General features: G+C 43.2%; 1 protein-coding gene across 1 annotated transcript in view; it reads right to left on the reverse strand.

Annotated features, from left to right (window-relative positions):
• The window catches only part of LOC132460630 (NACHT, LRR and PYD domains-containing protein 3-like), a 521,671-nt gene that overhangs the window by 478,740 nt on the left and 22,231 nt on the right, over positions 1-20,700 (reverse strand). The gene's annotated exons all lie outside the window — the stretch shown is intronic.

A 20,700-nucleotide genomic window follows, 5' to 3' on the forward strand; every position in this document is an offset into this window, starting at 1 on the left:
TTAAACTTGAACATTTGTTTGTTTAACATTTGATTGGTGGAGGGATGACGTATGTTGGCCAACCCGGAAGTTAGCGTCGCCCTGGGTTCCCTTGACAAAAAGCCAACGGGTTTTTCCATTGGATTTTGGATCATTGCAGAAAAATTAGCATCTTTGAAGCACCTCCTCAAAAACTGAAAATAAATAAAAATAACCGTTTTCCAAAGAACGAAATGTAAACCAATGCATTCTGAATGGGAGTGTTTCTCCGATTTTTCCATGCGACACAGAACGAAATGTAAACCCATGCAAATAAAGACTTCATGGTCATAATAATTTAAATATCATTAATCTCCTGAGTGTGTTGGGTGGTATTCTATTTTTTTCAACGGGGCTGGTGCCGTCTCCTTTTGACCTTTTGACCCCAGACTTCTGGGGGAATAGCTTAATCAATTCATTAGTCAATCAGAAGCATGTAAATATCTTCCCGGTGGCGTAGGAGGACGAACAAGGTGTCCTTCAACATCTACGCCTCCAGGCGATTGCAACGGTCCCACACATGAGCATATTCGAACATGTTTAATGGTAGTAATTAGCTGTCGAAATTGGAGGCCTTAATCAATAATGAGCAGCTATTGATTTGCTTCTCGATAAAAATTTGTGACAAATGACATGTTATTTAGCATCCAATGACACCAAGCATGACCCTCTATCTAATGGTAACATGTATTTTACATGGTACACCTAGGTCTAGGACATGATCTCGGTGTAGCAAGAGGGCGAGCTTGATCTCATTGGACTCAGCATAACGTGTAGATGCTAATTAACATGTAATTTGTCAAAAATCTCCATCGGGAAGCAAATCTATAGTTGGTCATTATTGATAAAGGCCTCCAAAATCGACAGCTAATTACTACCCCGAAACATATTCAAATATGATCATGTGTGGCACTGTTGCAATCGTCTCGAAACTGAGATGTCAAAGGACACCTTGTTTGCCCTGTTGCACCACCGGGAAGATATTTTCATACTTCTAATGGATTGATTCATATTTTAAGGTTCTCGGAGTGAGACTTTAAGCGGCTGCAGCAGAAGTGTTGAGACGAAAGATGATATCAAGACATTAATAGAATATTACCATTCACATTATGATTCTTCGTCATAACATCCGACCAAACATCCTTTACATTCACTGAGCGAAGATTATGAAAGTCCAGGCCCCCCCTTCCTGCACTCGGGGTCCGACCGGGCCAAGTTTCGGTGCGGGGGTCCCAGTTAGGCCGTAGAATATGGTATTCAAATTTCAGGGCGGTAGGACCTTCCTATCTCAAAAACTGTTTTTCCACCACATTCTGAACCATCAGGTCTCGCAGGCAACACTTCTGAAGGGGCTTTGTCCAAATGACAGTCCATTTGGGAAAACTTTTTTTCTCTATGGGCTAGAACTACAAATCTTGGATATGTCGTTCTCGGGGCCCCGGGAAATGTGTGTAAACATTTTAGCATCCCTAGCTATCGCGAAAAGGCCGGAAAAGGGCGTGACCTCCAACAGTACAGTCAATGTACATAAGACAGAGGTTAGTTTCTAGGCCCCATTTTTTGCGGGATGGAGGTGTACATTTGTGGCTTAATGTGTATAGACACAGCTGGCCTGTGGCCACGTCTTTGAAGTCTGGGGTCAAAAGGTCAAAAGGAGCTGGCACCACGCCGCTTATGAGATAACAAAAAGTGAATCTGTATTTCTCTCATAACATTTTGTCATTATTGAAGAGAGGCCTGATTCTCAGATATGCATGTTGGACTGTTAGGGTATAGGTCTGGGAAGAACTTCAGGCCAAAATCTTGCAAGCGAGCCGCTGGGTGCAAGTGCAACGAGATGGAGCACTTGCTGAGTCATTTCCTGTAGGGCTGGAGCCACAGGTTGAAGCGTATGCGTCCTTTGAAACCCCCTTTGATACATAAGAGACCCCAAGGTACAGTTTACTTAAATGTTCTCGCCTCAGTCACCTATTGCATCACTTCCTTTAGGGCTTCGGCCTCCTAATTGATCATTGTAGTATAATTGAATGCCCTCTTTCATATTATATGATACTTCCACCACTGGGACGTGGCAACAACTCTCCAAATCCATATGGGGAGGGGGGGGGGGATGCTTTTGGACAGTAGGGGTGTACACTAGACATAAATAGGAAGCAAACTCAGGAGAAGGAATGACCTCACAAATATTTATTGAATAAATTGTTTAAAATAACCCTGCCTCGTTAAATCAATGAACTTGGTGTTTTGCTTTCAAAAATAGGTTATAGAAGAAGTCTAAACTGCAGAAAATAAAAACATCCAAGCTGCCTTTTAAGGATACCTCGGAATATCTGTCTATTTTTTAACCGTCGGACCCCAGTTTATGACAAAAACAAGACAATGGACGGCAGCTCCTTTGCCGCGTGGTTTTTAGAGCCATGTAAGGATTAGAGTGGGCGGTCGATAGCAACCACCATAGCAACCATGACGGTCAAGTGACTGGATGCAGCCCCGTTGAAAAAAATAGAATACCACCCAACACACTCAGGAGATTAATGATATTTAAATTATTATGACCATGAAGTCTTTATTTGCATGGGTTTACATTTCGTTCTGTGTAGCATGGAAAAATCGGAGAAACACTCCCATTCAGAATGCATTGGTTTACATTTCGTTCTTTGGAAAACGGTTCTTTAGTAATAATATTTGAGGGAATATTTTTTTGTTGTTGTTTTAGCAGCGAAATGCACTGTGTGCGTGTGTGTGTGTGTCTGTGTGTCTGGAAAGTTTGGTGTATATAGGTTGAACTGAAGTGGAGATTTATTCCTTGGAGTATGAGAAAAAACTCATTTTGAGAAAATCGCATTTAAAGATTTACATTGTAAAATTCCACACATTTCTGTTAGAAAAGCATTCCTTGCAAGCAAATCAACTAGTCAGGCCCATAGTAATAACAATATGCAACATCCCAAGTACATGCAAATTGATAATTTATTAACAAAACAGGTCTACCAACTGTAGACAACCACACACACACACACAGATTTTCCACCAGAACAGCAACTCTGCAACCAGAAATGCAACAACACTTTACACAAAATGTACAAAAAACAGCCACCCTAGTGTTAACAGCCTAGCTGTCCATGCCTGCACCGTATGTTGGCCCCTCACCCCTCTCTTGTTGGTGCCTAACTACCTTTTTAGCTGTGCTAAGAGTCTTTCTACGACGTTTAACACTCTCTGATTGTATGGTGTCAGCTTTAGCAATTCTCAACATGTCAGTTTCCTTAATTGTGGTGATGGTGACAACAGTGCTTTCAAGCCATAGCTTTTCCATCACAGCAAGCATGGCAGAGGCCCCCTCATTAAAAGTTGAGATGGCCATGCTTGCTGCTGCCTCCACTCTACTCCTCCCAACAAACACTGTTTTGGGACAGCGAGCCCATATGACGGAGTTGAGGCACTCATTTGCATTTTGAGTGCCACCATGCTGCATGCGCTGCAGCAGGCTGTCGCTCGACATGCGGTGGTACACGGGGAGAAGCTTCTGGCCCACATCCTTGGACAAAAAGTTCCCTGCATGGGTACTGTGGCTCTCAGGTGTTTCCCCATTTTCCTCAGCTCTCCTGTGCCAACACCAGGATGGGTTGCACCTGTTGTGCAATGGGACCTCATCAGTGGACATGACGTGGAGGAGACCAGCCCATATTTCGTTTTTCATGCTGTCAATGGATCCCTGGTTGTTTAAAATTGCCCCCCTGTAATAATTCTGTAGAGTTTTACATTTTCTGGCCGTTAATTTTCCAAGACCCTTCCCCCCCAATTTGCGTTCAGCACTTAATTTTCTAAGGGCTGTGCCCATGCGCTTATGAGCGTGGTTTATGCATTCCAACTTGTCAACCTCATGCTCTGGGTATGGGTTGAGGGACACCACCCCCCTGAATGCTGCGCTATCCCCATCTGACAGCATCTGGGTGTACCTCAACTGGTGACGACTTATGGACCTGGCCCACATCCTCTTCGCTGCCTCCTGCTCCATAGCCTTGCTAGAGCCCTGAAAGTTCTTTGCACAGTCGTGCTTTTCCCTCCAGCTCTCAATCTCCTCCTCTGTAATCTTTCCCTCATGCCTGTCAGTTTCTTTGAGGGCACATCCGTGGCAATATGAGGATAGGACCTCAAAGTCTATCACTAGACCAGTGAAAATGTCTATGCACACCCCTATGCCATAGTGTGAGGTGAAGCCCCTTTTCTGCCAGGTGCCATCAAAAGATACACTGATGTTGATTATTGCATCTTCATCCTCCCTCAGCAACTCTGCCACATCTGGATTTAAATCAGCGTAGGCCTGCCTGACTTGCTCCCTGGTCCTGTGCAAGGACTCCAGTCCTCTCTCAATTTCCGCTGCTATAATGAAATGTAATTTGTATCAAGAACTGTTCATTTGGTTTGGTTTTATTGATACAGGTCACATTTCTTTCACTTGTGGCAAAAACCTTTTTTTGTTTTTTTGGATAGGACCAGGGATTAGGTCAAGAACAGTCACTGGGGCAGTTTGTTAGATAAGCTGAAAGTGATACATTGAATGAAAGGAATAAACGTCAGCTGTCCCTAATTTTACACTATGCAAATTGTGTGATTGCTTAGCAAGTAGCCTACTTTTATCCAAGCAGACAGACCCATTACTCTGTGCCTGTGTGTGTATGTGCGCACGTGCGTGAGAGCGCCCTTCTCCCCCCTAACTCCCTCCCTGTGTGCAACTATGGGCCTAGGTTTGCCCAGTGAACTAATGTTGTCATAAGGTAAAGCTATCAGATGGAAAATAATTCACTTCAATGTCCTGCCATGTACTAATTTGATTAGAAGGTTTATATTCTTTGTTTTTGCCACTGAATCGAAATCTTAACTGTAAAAGTAAAACTGACCAACACAACATAATGAATGAGATGACTGTTTATTCTATTCTTATAAATCCATCCTTATTCCAACCATAGAAAACAAATACTGTTACAGAAATGTCATAAAATTATGTCACAAGGTGCTAACCACTATGCTCATTAGGCTATCTCTGTCATTAGAAATTCTACAAACTGCTTAAACTTTTCTGACACAATCCTGTATCCATACCTGTCACTCTTTTATCATGCCTCTGATAAGTTCTAAGATGAAGGGCAGGGATCCCCAACACCTTGCTGATCTTTTTCAGCGCTGCATAGCCCATCCCTAGCTCATGTGCCAACAGGACCATTCGCACATTCACGTCAAACGCAACATCACTTCTGGTCTCCTCCTGAAGTCGCGTCGACGTGTACACGCTCGTACGGTACGGATCCCCTTTACAAAGACAGCACTCTAGCGATAGATTACTGCAGAATCCATAATTCTGGGGATCTATGTGGATTTCAAGCCCTGACCCAGCACAATTTGGACAGAGCAAATCTTGTATCAGGTAATTTAAGCGGCCGACATGCAAAAGCAGCCACTGCTGTGTGGCACCGGTTTGCGCTTCATCTATCAGAATATCACCCCCCAGGTTTCCCATTGAAAGCTTCCGTTCAGACGCAGACACGGCACAGGGCAATTCATTACTTATATCACCTATTTTACTTTCTCTAGCGATCGACAACTGTTTACGTCTTTTTCTCGATGACATTGTTGCTTGCGTTGCTTTTCATTCATTCCAAAAATATCCCGCGGAAAGCTAATCAAGGAAGTGTCAAACCATACCACGTGATGCGTCTGAACGAATCACGTTATCAGAAACCATCGCAAACCAATGAAATTGCGTCCTCAGGTTTAAAGCCCCATTCTTACTAACATCATTAGTTACTGATGGAAAGGAAATGTCATTATTTGGATGACACTGCGTTGTGTGGAAGATACAGAGCTTTTTAGCAATACCAAACATGACAAGCATCAGAAAACAGCCGATATACTGCACGTTACGTTAGAATGCTAACTTTCCGGGAAACCTCGGAGAATTCTAACGTCGCGAACAGACAAAATGTGAATAAATATACACATTAATGTATAATTAGGATATTTTCTTTATGCTAGTATGAAAGATTACATGTTCAGGGAGTGAACTATCTCAAAATCTCAAAATTGACCACTGCTGAAAAAACCAATGTTTTTGCCTGCCGTGTCTCGCCTTAAACGATTTGTGAAAAGCAGCCAGAAGAATAAGATGATCAAGTGCAAGTTTGTGATTCCAAAAGAAGACCAACCCCTTTTTGAGAATATTTGCATTACTATACCAAGAGTAGTATGAAATGGTTGGTCTGTCCAAAGGACCAATCACAGAACAGATAGCTGGTCAGGATTGCATATACATTCAGGGCTCCTCACAGAAGTTTCACAATAGCCTTCAGTGCCTTTTGGACGTGGAGCTCTCTGCAATTTTTGAAACAGAAACCACTGTCTACAAGATGTATTTGAACTAGATTTAAATCTGTCAGTCACTAGTTATTCTAAAAGGGCTGCATGAAAATCCCAATGTACCAAGATTAGCAAGTTTCCAACGTCATACTCATTCTCCTTTCTATCTTTATTTTCAGAAAACTCAAGTCAGTAGTTCATGTTGTTCGACCTAAACAACAAGTACATTTCATCTGGAAATTCGCGGAACAAGAGAAAGGTATGTTATTGGCCGATATTTCTGAATTTCTAAATGTAAAAGCAATTTTTTTAAGAGCAAGCAAATTGTTACTGTGTTTGTTTAGAAAGTAATATGTGTTAGAAAAGCCAAGTTAAGTGATGGGATTGACAAATTTAACTAACTTCTGAATGAGAAATAAAACAACAGATTAATAGGAATCGAATCTTGTAGATTAAAGAATACAACTTAAACTGCAATGCCTTGACTTTCTTCCCAATAAACATGGTATTTTCTTTTCTATCAGCAGCATGCAAAGTCTGGATTGTGGGTGATAGTCACATTCGACGTGGTGAAAAACGAGCAAAAGAGACCATTGGGACCAATCTTGGTGTGTCTGCCCACAACCAGTGGTTTGGCAAGGGAGGCATGCGTTGGGATGACCTTCTTCCCTTCTTCCACACGTGCCTTAAAAGAAGAATTGCTCCAGATGTGCTTGTGATTCACTGTGGAGGCAATGACCTTGGATGTGTGAAAGGCGTGCTGCTTCTCAAAGCAATGAAGAGTGACCTGCATGACCTCCACCAACAGTTTCCTCAGATGAAGATCATGCTTTCTTCCATCAACCAGAGGCGCCAATGGAGACACGCCCCACCAGAGAAGATGGACAAAGTTCGGAAGTTTGTGAACAATGTGATGGCTACCTTTGTTTCATGTGTTAATGGGAGGACTGTTCCTCATCCGTACATACGTTTTGACAAACCTGAGCTATTTTTAAGTGACAATGTTCATTTAACAGCAAAGGGAAGTGATATATTTTTGAATGGCATTGCCCAGGTTCTTAAAGACCATTGACTGTCTGCTGGATTCAAAATTCAGACCACAATAAAACTATATCTTCTAAAATCATTAAAAAGATAACTTGCATTATTGATTGTACAGAATGACAGAAGTCCCCTCTTTGTCTGTACAAAATGACACTGGTCCCCTGTTAAATGGTATGGAGCGACACTTTCACTCCAGCATTTATGCATTCATTAGGTTAGAAAAAAATAGTTAATTGCTTTCTCTATAGTACAAAATAAATAATTTGCCATAGAGCCTTTAGACAGTTCTTCCATAGTTCATAAGAGACATTTTGTCATGAGAAAAAAACGTTTCTATAACAGGGCTAACTAGGGCTGTCAATCAATTAAAATATTTAATCGTGATTAATCGCATTATTGTCCTTATTTAACTTGCAAATTGCCAATTAATCGCACATTTTTTAACCGTTCTAAATATATCTTAAAAGATGATTATTGATTATTGATGAGGATTACATTTATTCTTTTCCACACTTCATGAATAGATCCATGCAGGAGTGTGAGGGTCGCCCCATACCATTTAACAGGGGACTTCTGTCATGTTGTACAATCCAAGTGGGGACCGTCTTTTATATTTTAGAGCGCAAAGTTTGTCTGTTCTTTGAATGTGAACTTATGTAAAGGGACAGTTTTTTCTCAATTATATTTTTCCACAATAACATGACTTCAGTTTTAACTACCACAATTTATCGCGGTTCAATCAAGCAACAATCGCTGTTCCCTGCACTTGAACAGCCTTAAAGCTATCATCTGTCTTTTTAATGGAGTTATCTACAGCATATGTCGGAACCTGCACAATAGTATACAGACCATCAAAGAAAGTTTAATGTGTAGAATTTTGTTTTTAACTTTGTGCTGTTAAACAGAAAAGATGGTCCCCACTTGGATTTTACAGAATGACAGAAGTCCCCTCTTTGTCTGTACAAAATGACACTGGTCCCCTGTTAAATGGTATGGAGCGACACTTACACTCCAAGCATTTATGTATTCATTAGGTTAGAAAAAAAATGTTAACTGCTTTCTCTAAAGCACAAAATAAATAATTTACCATAGAGCCTTAAGACAGTTCTTCCATAGTTCATAAGAGACATATTGGAGTGAGAAAAAAAATGCTTATATAACAGGGCTAACTGGGGCTGTCAATCAATTAAAATATTTAATCATGATTAATCGCATTATTGTCCATATTTATCTTGCAAATTGCAAATTAATCGCACATTTTTTAACCCTTCTAAATATATCTTAAAAGATGATTATAGATTATTGATGAGGATAACATTTATTCTTTTCCACACTTCATGAATAGATCCATGCAGGAGTGTGAGGGTCGCCCCATACCATTTAACAGGGGACTTCTGTCATGTTTTACAATCAAAGTGGGGACCATCTTTCATATTTTAGAGCACAAAGTTTGCCTGTTCTTTGAATGTAAATTTACGTAAGGGACAGTTTTTTCTAGATTATATTTTTCCACAATGACATGACTTCAGCTTTTACTACTACAATTTATCACTTTTCAATCAATCAACAATCGCTGTTCCCTGCACTTGAACCACCTTAAAGCTATCATCTGTATTTTTTATGGAGTTACCTACAGCATATGTCAGAACCTGCAAAATAGTATACAGACCATCAAAGAAAGTTTGATGTGTAGAATTTTGTTTTTAACTTTGTGCTGTTAAATAGAGAAGATGGTCCCCTCTTGGATTGTACAGAATGACAGAAGTCCCCTCTTTGCCTGTACAAAATGACACTGGTCCCCTGTTAAATGGTATGGAGCGACACTTACACTCCAGCATTTATGTATTCATTAGGTTAGAAAAAAATTGTTAACTGCTTTCTCTATAGTACAAAATAAATAATTTACCATAGAGCCTTAAGACAGTTCTTCCATAGTTCATAAGAGACATATTGGAGTGAGAAAAAAAATGCTTATATAACAGGGCTAACTGGGGCTGTCAATCAATTAAAATATTTATTCATGATTAATCGCATTATTGTCCATATTTATCTTGCAAATTGCAAATTAATCGCACATTTTTTAACCCTTCTAAATACATCTTAAAAGATGATTATAGATTATTGATGAGGATTACATTTATTCTTTTACACATTTCATGAATAGATCCATGCAGGAGTGTGAGGGTCGCCCCATACCATTTAACAGGGGACTTCTGTCATGTTGTACAATCCAAGCGGGGACCATTTTTTATATTTTCCCATGTAAACACATTGACAGAAGCAACAGTTGCAGTTGGCAAACACTCATTGAGTGAAACAATAGGCACAAACAGCTCCCTTGCTGCAGTGAATGGAGTCCCCTCTTTGATGTGTTAATATCGTTTAAGAATTCAAGTCCCCTCTTGGCAACTTCTTTAAAAAACAACAAAAAAAAACATATTTGAAGTTATATTATGACAAAAGAACTTAAAACTAAACTCTGTATTATGTTTTTGTATTTTTTAAATGACCAGAAATAGAGGTCCACACTTCGATGAAAACCAATAGTCCCCTGTTGGTATGGTAAACGTGTATGTATGTATGTGTGTGTGTGTGTGTGTGTGTGTGTGTGTGTGTGTGTGTGTGTGTGTGTGTGTGTGTGTGTGTGTGTGTGTGTGTGTGTGTCCTACTCCTGAACAGCTCCATGGTTTCACATCACTGTCATTGTGAGCATCGGACTGCTGAGTATTCTCCTCATCTCCCTGCGTTTCAGTAAGTCTAAATCATATCCTCCTGAATAGAATTACAATACAGTATAATCATATCATTGATTGTATTAATAGCAATGATAATGTTAAATATTGTTTTTGTTAGATTTAGTGATAATAATAGGGTTAGCACACATACACCGCACGCACACACATAAACACAGCATACACACACACAAACAATCCACACGCACGTGCACGAACACACACGCACATGCACACACACTGCACACACGGGCGTGCTGATGCAGACGTTTCAAGACATGGGCAGCGCAGAACACCGCATACACACACACCACACACACATGCACACACACACATGCACGTGCATACACACACAGCACACACGCGGATGCAGATGTTTCAAAACAACGGCAAGATTGAGATAACAGCCCCGACGTCGACACACTTTCCCACCTGAGCCTTATGTCCATCAAAGACACTTTTTTTGCAAAACGTTATTTTTCTTTAAACATTATCCACCTCCTTGAGCCTCCCGAAATGTCTTGCGATATTGAAATCCCCCCTCGCCCCTGCCGACTGTATTAGTTGTTTTATTTTTCTTATGTTTTATGTGTAGGCTATGTGTGACTGTAGGCTACTGCTGCCTGTCTTGGCCAGATCACTTGAAGAGATGTTTAATCTCAATGACGCATTCTTCTGTTAACAAAAAAAAAAACATCTCTCACGTCAGGTAGCCAATATACAATCTGTAATCTTGCCCCAACAACTACACTTTCCATTAAACAATTACCCCTGTAACCCAACAGTTAGCTGAACATTATATGGTCCCGTCCTTCCACTCCCGTTTTTCTCACCCTGTTTAAACAAGAAATCAACTGCATTTGTTCCTGTGCTTGTACCATGGGAAATTAAAGGTCCCATGGCATGCTACTTTATGGATGCTTTAATATAGGTATTAGTGGGCCCTAGGGGTGTAAAAAAAAAACGATTCGTATCGATATCCGTTTTTAGCTTGTAAGATACGACTACATCGTTGCGTGAAGTCCCGCATCGGTTTTAAAATGACACGAATCGGTTGGTGCCCCGATTTAAAAGTTATGAACCGATTCACAAGTGTTTTTCTCTACGTTAAGTTGCTATCCGAAACCCTCACTCACTGACTTGGTGCATTTGAGCTCAGTCACAACAATGACAGCCTGTCATTGGCCAAAGCCCGCATACCATAAGCCTATCAGGCGTGCCGCTATCCCTTTGAATAACGCAACATATGTTGACATTAAGTCTGTAGTGAAATGATGTCTGACCACAGCGAACCCATTTTCAATGCGCCATCGACCCTCCGATCAAAAGTTTGGAAGACATTTGGCTTCTTCAAAAAAGAAGGTAAACTTGATAAAAGTGAAGCCGTATGTAAAATATGTAGGGCAGCAATTAAGTACACTGGCAGTACTACAAATCTCAGCACACACATCTCGAGACGCCATGCCAGTGATGTTGAACTTGATGCCAGCACTGCATCGACCAGCAGCAGCACCAGCATAACCCCAGACTACAGAAATATAACTCAGTTTCTCACTCAATCACAACTGAGTTACAATTCAGCGAGGGCTAAGTCAATAACGATGCGTGTGGCTCGTTTCATCGCCATGGACCTAAGGCCATACAGCGTCGTTGAAAATGACGGATTTCGCGAACTGCTTAGAGAATTAGAGCCGAGGTACAAGATACCAAGCAGACAGCATTTCAGCGAAACGTGCATACCCGAGCTGTACAAAAAAACTAAAACTGACCTTAAGGCTAAGCTCTCAAGTGCAGAATGAGTGGCAATAACTACCGATGCCTGGACATCACGTGCAACGGATTCATACATTACGATAACCGTGCATTATGTTAATCTGGATTGGGAGTTGGCTATGTTTTACAGACGAGAGTCTTCAATGAGTCACACACGGGGAAAAACATCGGGGCTTTATTGAAAGAGGCATGTCTTGAGTGGAACATAGAGGATAAAGACCCAGCACTGGTGACTGACAACGCGAGAAACATGGTTGTGGCGGGAGTAGAGGCGAGATGTCCCCTCACCTTTTTTGCTTCGCGCACACATTAAATCTGGCTGCCCAGAAGGCCTTGCATGTGACCACTGCTACGAAGGTGCTTGGGAAAGTGAGGTGGGTGGTTGGATTTTTCCACCGTAACATAGCGGGTGCTGAACTACTGCGACAAAAACAACAGCAAATGGCATTGCCCTCCCACAAGCTCATCAATGACGTTACTACCCGGTGGAACAGTTCCCACGACATGCTCGAACGTTTTTTGGAGCAACAATCGGCAGTTTTTGCCACACTTATGTCAAGGGAGCTCAGAAAAGGAGAAGATGTAAGCGCTCTTACTGAAGGAGACCTCTGCAATGCTGAGGACATGGTGAAAGTGATGGCACCTGTCAAAGTTATCACCACAGTTATGTGCGAAGATGAGCAGCCCACAATTTCGTTGATTGCCCCCTTCAAAGCAAAACTAAAGAATCACTTTGAGGCCACTACTGAGGACACAGGGCTCATTAAGGATATGAAGAAGGTGTTCCTCTAAGATTTTGTTAAGCGGTACACAAACATTGAAGACCTGTTGTGTACTGCATCAGCTTTGGATCCATGCTTCAAAACCCTGCCTTTCCTCAGTGACCGTGAGACCGAGAGGATCTTCTTGTCCATTACAGATGGACAAACCTGCATGATAAGGTAAGCTAAAGCTACCCCTCCCCTTTACAAATTAACTGTCTAAATACACAATATTTTTTGCATTATTGTTATAGTATTGTCTATTCTTTCCTCTCGTCATTATTGCAGTCATATTGTTGAGTGTCAGTCAATGATGGGCTACTGCATTGAACTAGACAACTAGTTAATCCAAAATGTTTGTTTTCTGTGATGATAAACATCTACCTAGTCAGTGGTTACTCATCAATAATCATCCCTGTTATTTTGTACTATTACTACTAGAAAGTAGAGGAGAGCCATCCCAGTCCGAGTGATATTCAAGAGCCAGATCAGAGAGACCCAACATCCGTCCAGTCCAGCCCAGTCCAGGTCCATGAAGAACCAAGAGGTGCGTTTTTGCATTCTGCATTTACATTTAACACTGCTGCTGCTACATTTAAAGTAATGTTTAATGGTATGGTAAATGTTATCAACTGTCATCATGGCAATACCAAATGAGTGGCTTAATATACTGTAATTGTGTTGCATGTCAGGTGATTGTCCTCCTTGTAAAAAGAGGAAAAGTACAGCACTGGACCAGCTGTTTGGAGAAACATATGTGGTAAGACCATCAAGAAGCTCCAGGGAGAAGGTCAGCAAGGAAATCCTGAGGTACAGAGAGAGAAACCTTTTGCCCATGAATGGCAATCCACTGGAGTGGTGGAGAGCACAGGTGGACTTACCATTGTTGTCAGATATTGCAAAAAGATACCTCTGCATACCAGCTACAAGTGTAGCATCAGAAAGAGTTTTCAGTACCGCAGGAGATATTGTTTCCTCTCAACGCAGTGTACTTAGGGGTGACCATGCCGATCAATTGATTTTTCTCAAGAAGAATCTTAAAAAACTCGAGCACAAATGAATTATTAGGAGGTAGCTAAAGGATATCAGCATACACTAAATGTCCTACAAGAACATACATCTAACTAAAAGAGGAAACTCAATCTAAAAAAAAGGGATTGTATTAGTTCTACTTATATATATATTTTTTCTCCTTATGCTGTGTTTGGCAGCAATTTGTGCCATTACATTAAAGTAATAATCTAGGCCAGGATGGCGGTTTTGGTTTAAACAAAATTAGATATTTCCTATTGCTGCTTCTTACAGTTCACAGCTTTACTTCGTGTTTGCAGTGATATTTCCTAGCTTCTTACAGTTTGCAGCTCTATTTGTGTTCTCAGTGAAAGGTTGCACATGTATTAATTGGTATAATGATACCTTATCTTGAGTCTGTATGATTTGCAGAGGCACTTAATTTGCAGAAGCATTTATTCTAAATATGAGAAAAGGCCAAGGTCTAGCTCTGTTTTATTTTATTTTTGTATTGTCATCCATCAACAAGGGACTTCTTTGGGTATAGAAAATATATTTTATTTTACTATTTTATTTAATATTTAAATATAATTTTTTTGTATTTCCTTATGGTGTATTTATTTGGCTGCAATGTGTGCCATTACTGAAATGTATTATTTTTTTGTAGATGTGAGACAAACTACATACAGACTAATTTCACAATAAAATGTTTGTTCATATTCATTGAACAAATGAAAATAACTCTTTCAGAATATTTTCAATTATTGAACTGCATCGAATCGCATCGCATCGAATCGCACTGAATCGTTTTTAAACAACATGCATTTTTTCTTATATCGTATCGTGACCATGTATCGAGATACGAATCTGATCGTTTTTTTCATGAGAGATTTACACCCCTAGTGGGCCCCAATCACAGTATTTGAAGACGTTCCCGAAATTCTGCCGTGGTGCAGAATTACAGCCACTACGAGCCAGTCGCACATTGAGCTTTCCCCAAATGCGCCGTTTCTGTGTAAGTAGCTTTAATGCAAATGAGGAGGAGAGAGGCGGGTCAAGGAGGAGGGTGGGGGTGTGGCCCTGAGCAGCTTGACGCCACGGTACCATGCGCTCTGCTTACAGTGGATGTTTCACAATGACGAAGCATACAACGATCAATCCCTTTCTCCTCAATGTCATGGTTCATGTACTTCAGGGAGTCAAAGCCAAAGTTCCTTTCCCCCAATTCCTTCTCAACCATGGCGGAGATAACCACAACTACAGTCTGGTTGTGCAATTACTAGGGACGTCAAAGAACCAGCGTTTTATGTGCCATAGCATCAAGGCAGAATGGTTATCCAAACTACAAAGCACCACACATGTGGCGCTCGCATGGTCGTAGCTCATTGTCTGATTGGCAGGCTGAATTTTCTGGGCGGGCCAGTCAGAGAAAGGGGAGGTAACTTGGCCCCTTATGGCGACATATGGGGCCACATTACAAATCAGCACGCCTGAGCTTCCATATATCTAACCTCTTAAACCTGAGCGCCCCCGAGGGCGGGGGCAGCTGCGCCAACGTGTGCTGTAAACAGCACCACCATGCTCCAACATGTCCATGATGCATACCCACGTAACGGGAAGAAGCTCGGCTAAAAGCCCATGATAACCATTTTTACCTAAACAAAATACAATTCTAACACCAAGCAACTAAATGAGCCCATAGCAAAACACGCAAAACGTGCATGCGCTCATACTGGCCGCCGCCGATTTCGCTACTTCATGCCACCCGAACAAACTATATGTCATATGGAAGCTGAGGCTTCACAGGTTCCAATGATATCACTGTCATCACTCAGTGAGTACGACGAAAACTCACTGAACTAGCAGCCAAAGAAGAGCAAAATAAATAAACAAATAAAAAACGTTATACACTGTGATACTTTTGATTGGCGAATCGTGTTTTTTTTACATGAATTTGGGTCCCTCGATTTGACTGTCCCTCGACTCTATTGGCTCTAACGGTTCGATAGAGGGGTCAATCATCCAAATTGACCAATGGATACCCAAGATATCTTCCAGGGTTTGACTGGAAGGTCAGCATAATTCGCGTCAGAAGCGCCGAGAACTTTCTGAGCACTCTTCAGACACTCCGGCTAGATAGAGACATACGCTCCTACTACACGCTTCGTTTGCATTCTAGTTAGCTAGTTATTTTGAATATTCTTGCCTTTTTTTTCTATTTGTTATTATTTTTATATAAATAATGGCAGGCAGGAGAAAGATCTATACTTTTGCGGAGGCATTCGCTATCATTACTAGCGACAGTGGGGCTACCGTAGTCCCTCTCGAGTCGTCGTCTGACGTCAGTGACTTGCTGTTGCCAGAACTGGATACGGACAACAGTGATTCAGAATATCGATTTCCATCACCTGAAAGGTATATAATCTCTGTTATCGATTACTTATTGATTTGGTGTCAAATTGACGATCTATCACCTTATTGGATATTATCTATCTATCGATCACCCTACTCACTCTACTCATTCCACACACTCACTACCGGTACTCTTTGCCTTATATTTATATTTATGATATTATTTGCATCAATTATCATTATCAATATTTTGTACATAGTTTATTTGATAATATCTCTATCCTTTCTTCTCTTTATTCCTTTTTGCATTGTTGAGAGGACCTATCAAACCAAGCATATGGTTTGCTGTGCAAGTGATAAATAAACTTGGATTTGATTTATTATCCTGCAATGAATTGAGTAAATGCACTCACTCAAACTGGTGCAAACTGGATTGTTAGTTGACTTCCCCAGTACAGGTCTTGTTTACCCAAACATATTGTTACTTGTCTGTTTGAAGTTATATTCTTTTCTTTCTTCTTCTTGGGTTCCACAGTGATGATGATGCTGATTATGAGCCACCGTCATCGACTGCTCCTGCTCCAGCGTCAGCCCCCCCACCTCTGTTTATATATATATCTGTATATCTTTATCCCTAGTGATTGTAGTTTTTAGCTGTGTTTTTACCTTACCTACAGTTTGGTTTTATTATATGTTGTTCTCAAATATATCTGCTCCAGTTGGAGTCAAACTTCATTTCGATTGTGTGGTTTTCTTTGACTGGGAAAATGTATAGAGGTCTGGGTGAATTTTCAAAACAAGTCAAAACTGTTGAATTTGGATGGAATGAATACCTATAGTGGTATGTCAGTGAAATAAAATTAGTTTTACAGTCTGGTACCTTAGGAAGGTCAAATGGCACTGATGGTGACCAAAAGTGCCCAAATGGCACCATTTAGTCCGTCTGGACCTACCTGTACTAAAACCTCTCTAAAATCACTTTATTCACTTTATTAGCATTTATCCTGGAATAGGGTACTCATCAGATGTTGTTATATGTTTCCCTAAAGGTTCTGGGCTACTATCCCATAGTTTCAAGGTGGTATTCACTCTAAATAATGTGTTTTCTCTAGGCGAAAATTGAAAATTGACATTTCTTACTATGTTCTAGCTGAATTTACTCTGACACAGTAACATCTATATTGATTCTGACACTTCTGCAGTCACCTCACAGGTGTTACCTTCTTTTTGAAACCAACTTTATTCATATAGCCCTTGTAGTTGTGGAGGCATACTCTATTCATTATGGGCATGTCATTTCGGGCAGGAGGCCTGTGAAATAGGCCTAGGGCTTAACAGGTTAAAGGCGAGAAGGATACCTAGTGCTTGTTTTACACCGAACGCAAGTTTTAGCCACTGGGAGACGATAGGCAGGCTAGGGGAACTCATATTAATGTTAGAAAACCCCATAAAGGGAGATTTTCATGCCATGGGACCTTTAAGCAATAAAATACGCTCTCCTTCTCCGGGATCGTTCGCGACGCCCTTCTTCTTCGTCTTTTCTTCAATTTGTCTCTAACTCATGCTCTAATCTTTCATTGATCGATGCTTCGGATGTTGTGAATGCAAAGGAATATATGATGCATCGTTGCAGTAACATTTAAGATGATGGCGATGAGTTCTGCCCGTTCTGCCTCCGTGCTGTCTGCGTTCAAACCAAAACAAACTGTGTCAGCGGCCGCACTTATCCCGCCTCTTGCGAACTTAGCCATACGTCCAATTCCACCCCTTGCAAGCCCACCCCCCTTGATTCTACTGATGTCTGAACGACATCGATGTCCGCATATAAAGCATCAAGTGTGAAAAACCCTCAGGGCCGAATCTTCTGAATCTGATAAACAAACACGGCAAACTTAAAATTATTATGCTTGCTTCATTACGTTATAGGTAAACCAATATATTGTACGTTGTAACATTATAGGTTATTACATTATGCGCTCAGAAATTAAATACAATATTGACCGGGGTTTCCATAATATAGCTATGGGTTTAAAAACAGAAACTCTGACTGTTGTTTGTGCGTATGCACCAAACAGCAGTTCAGAGTACTCGGCCTTCTTGGAGACCCTGATTGGAGTCCTGTATGGGGCTCCAGTAGGGGACTCCGTAGTTCTGCTGGGAGACTTCAACGCCCACGTGGGCAACGATGGAGACACCTGGGGCCGGTTGCACCAACTGGGCGTAAGCCTGGTCGTAACTACGCCTGGTCGTAACTTGGCGTTCTAAGTCCAACCTAACCGTTACGCCAGTTGCACCAACTGGGCTTAGCGTTCTTTTCACTAAGACCAGGCGTAAATCCTACGCCTGGTCAAGGGCAGGCGTAGAGTTGAAATTCCAGGCTGTTTCTATAGCAATTACATCCAATCCAATGCAACTGCTCAGTACGCTGTCAGGGTGTGTGTGTTTCCCTGTGTTTCCCTCCTGTGTTGATTACTGTTCCCTCCCCTAATGTGTCTCAGCTGTTCCTCGTTGTGTTTGTTATTTAAGCCCTCGTCTTTCCTTTGTTCCTTGTGCTGTCATTGTGGTTGCTTGTGGTTTGCTGTGGTTAGTGTTGGTTGTTAGTCCTGCGTGTTCCGTGTTCCTTGTTCCCTCTCGAGTTCCCTGTTGTCTCCCGAGTTCCCTGATTCCTGTGCCTTAGCCTTTAGGTTTGATTAAAGTGCCGTTTTCCTCAATACCGTCTGCGTTTGGGTCCTACCTGCCTGCCTGCACCCTCAACCCTAACAGAATGACAGCACCAAGTTTGGACCCAGCGGACGCTCTGTTTTTCCGTGAGTTGGAGGATTTGTTGGTGACGATAATCCTAGCTATGGATGGCTGGGAGAACATTCCCAGCAGGAAGGAGCAGGAGGCTGTGTTGGGGCGTACGTGCAGGGCTGTTGCGTCAAGGCCAGAGTTGGAGGACGCCTTACCCGAGTGGGCAGTCGAGCTGCTCAACCCCACAGCCTTTTGGCCGGAGAGCTACATGCCACTGCCACCGGACTTTGGTGACCGGCCTAAGCCTCCACGCTCCTACTCTCAGCCTCTGCCCCCGGTTCCCCGCTACCAGCCTCTGCCTCCGGTTCCCCGCTACCAGCCTCTGCCCCCGGTTCCCTGCTCTCAGCCTCTGATCCCCAGCTACCAGCCTCTGCCCCCGGTTCCCAGCTACCAGCCTCCTCCCTTACGGACAATCAGAGTGGGGGTGGTGAGTTTGGGGTACCACCCGGTTCCTCCTGGCACTCCAGCTCCCGCACTGACTCTGGTCCCTGAACCCTGTCCGGTTCCTGAGCCCACTCCTCTCCTGCCGGAGGGGGCCCGCCCTCCGCTCCTGCCTGTGGGGTCCCGCCTTCCAGAGGGGGTCCGCCCTCTACCTCGCCTTCCTCCAGAGGGGACCAGCCCTCTACCTTGCCTTCCTGAGGGGTCCCGCCTTCCAGAGGGGGTCCGCCCTCTACCTGGCCTTCCTCCAGAGGGGACCCGCCCTCTACCTGGCCTTCCTCCAGAGGGGACCCGCCCTCTACCTGGCCTTCCTCCAGAGGGGACCCGCCCTCTACCTGGCCTTCCTCCAGAGGGGACCCGCCCTCTGCCTGGCCTTCCACCAGAGGGGACCCGCCCTCTGCCTGGCCTTCCACCAGAGGGGACCCGCCCTCTGCCTGGCCTTCCACCAGAGGGGACCCGCCCTCTACCCTGTCCACCAGAGGGGACCCGCCCTCTACCTGGCTTTCCTCCTGTGGGGACCCGCCCTCTACCTGGCCTCCCTCCTGAGGGGACCCGCCCTCTACCGGGCCTCCCTCTTGAGGGGACCCGCCCTCTACCGGGCCTCCCTCTTGAGGGGACCCGCCCTCTACCGGGCCTCCCTCTACCTCGCCTTCGCCGGCCTCCTGAAGGGTTCCGCCTTCACCGCTGCCGGCCTTCTGAGGGGGTTCTGTGCCACTGCAGGTCTCCTGAGGGACTGAGCCCTCATCGTCCTTGCCGCCGGCCTCCTGAAGGGTTCCGCCTTCACTCTGCCTCTGCTTGCCCCCCAGGCCGTCCGCCTGAGGCTCCCTGCCTTGCCCTGGGGCAGTTTTCTGGCCGCCCGCCTGACGTCCCTCGGCTCTGCCGCAGTCCATTATTATTTTTTTGATTCCCCCCTCCTGGCGCCCCTCCACCCACCCGTTTTGGGTTTGACTTTCTTCGTTGTTTTGCTTGTCGTGGGTCGCCTGGGAGTCGACCCTTAAGGGGGGGGTACTGTCAGGGTGTGTGTGTTTCCCTGTGTTTCCCTCCTGTGTTGATTACTGTTCCCTCCCCTAATGTGTCTCAGCTGTTCCTCGTTGTGTTTGTTATTTAAGCCCTCGTCTTTCCTTTGTTCCTTGTGCTGTCATTGTGGTTGCTTGTGGTTTGCTGTGGTTAGTGTTGGTTGTTAGTCCTGCGTGTTCCGTGTTCCTTGTTCCCTCTCGAGTTCCCTGTTGTCTCCCGAGTTCCCTGATTCCTGTGCCTTAGCCTTTAGGTTTGATTAAAGTGCCGTTTTCCTCAATACCGTCTGCGTTTGGGTCCTACCTGCCTGCCTGCACCCTCAACCCTAACATACGCTTCACTTAACTGCATTTCAAAGCACAGCCGGCGATATGATCAGTGTTCACAGATCGACTGCCTGTCGGGAAGAT

Source organism: Gadus macrocephalus, chromosome 7 (assembly GCF_031168955.1).
Source record: "Gadus macrocephalus chromosome 7, ASM3116895v1".
Classification (NCBI taxonomy): domain Eukaryota; kingdom Metazoa; phylum Chordata; class Actinopteri; order Gadiformes; family Gadidae; genus Gadus; species Gadus macrocephalus.